The sequence below is a fragment of the Sorex araneus genome, chromosome 1 (assembly GCF_027595985.1).
Source record: "Sorex araneus isolate mSorAra2 chromosome 1, mSorAra2.pri, whole genome shotgun sequence".
NCBI classification, from domain to species: Eukaryota; Metazoa; Chordata; class Mammalia; order Eulipotyphla; family Soricidae; genus Sorex; species Sorex araneus.
The window spans coordinates 411,593,026-411,594,339 of NC_073302.1; the positions used below are offsets into that span (position 1 = coordinate 411,593,026).

General features: G+C 37.7%; 1 pseudogene; it reads right to left on the reverse strand.

The window, feature by feature from the left end:
- Window positions 1-363: 363 nt before the first annotated feature.
- LOC105943397 (60S ribosomal protein L35a-like) lies at window positions 364-691 on the reverse strand (annotated as a pseudogene).
- Window positions 692-1,314: the final 623 nt, after the last annotated feature.

The window sequence follows — 1,314 nt, forward strand, 5'->3', positions numbered from 1 at the left end:
GATTTAATGAATGCACATGATTTTAATAAATAAGGTGCTGAGTTGAGAAAATTATCAGAGATCTCCAAATAACTGTTTGTTAATTATTATATCAGTATCACCAAGTGGTACTTTATTTTATTATATTTTTTTCTTTTTGGGTCACACCAGTGATGCACAGGAGTTACTCCTGGTTTTACACTCAAGAATTACCCATGGTGGTGCTTAGGGGGCCAAGTGGGATGTTGGGAATCAAATCCTGGTTGGCCGAGTGCAAGGCAAACGCCCTACCCACTGTGCTATCACTCTATCCTTTATTTTATTTTTAAGGACAAAAAAAACTAGAAAAATGTCTATACTTTATTAATTTACTTTTCAGTAACTTTATATCCTTGAGGGGCACAGCATCCCATGGGTTCTGTGACCAATTGCCTTAGCAGGAAGTTTACTTCGAAATTTAGCTCGAACCATGCCAATGTTTCCATGGGTGCGGGTCACCTTTCCCCAGATCACTCTGGTTTTGTTAGGTTTGCCACCAGGAACCACTGTGCTGTTCTTTGCTTTGTATGTAAGCACATCTCTTGCCCAGATCGGATTTGGTTTTATCCTGAGCATAAACACCTTCAATTTTAAGAAGAGCTGTGGGGTCCCTCTGGTTCTGGAGACCCCACTTATCCCCAGCAAAAATGGCTTTAGTCCACAGCCTAGGACACACAAATTACGATCACAAAAAAATCTTGTTCATTTCAATAAGCCACTGCTTGTTTAAACACGCTAAGACCTCTACCCAAAATCTGACAGTGAATATCCAATTCCCTCTCACTTAAGCTCACGGTTAGTTGTTTGTCCTCCCTCTCTCAGATGACCAAGTGGTACTTTAAAAAACAGGTTTTTCTAGGTGTATGGGTGATCAGGACTGAGAAAAACGCTGAGAAGTCTGGATTTTATGAAAACTCTTCAGAAAATAAATTGGTCAGTGATTTTTCTTTTTTATCACACAGATATTGTTTCAAAAATTTAGAAATTATAAATTTTTGTTTTATCAAATCATTGAACATTCCCCATCCAAATAGCATCAGATAACATATGGATAAATTCAGTTTCTTAGTGATATAAAGCTTTAGCTCAGAATTTCCAGAAATGTCCATGAATTCCAATTTAATACATTTATATTAGCGAAGTTTTAATTCCAGAAAAATAATACTAAATTTCTCCTGTTTTACAATTGCACATTCCACATATGGAGTGCACCTTTTCACATGTATGCTGTCCTTTGAACAACAACAGCTGCACCCCTATCTCGTGTTCCAGAGTCCTCACTGCCTTGCCTGTTAG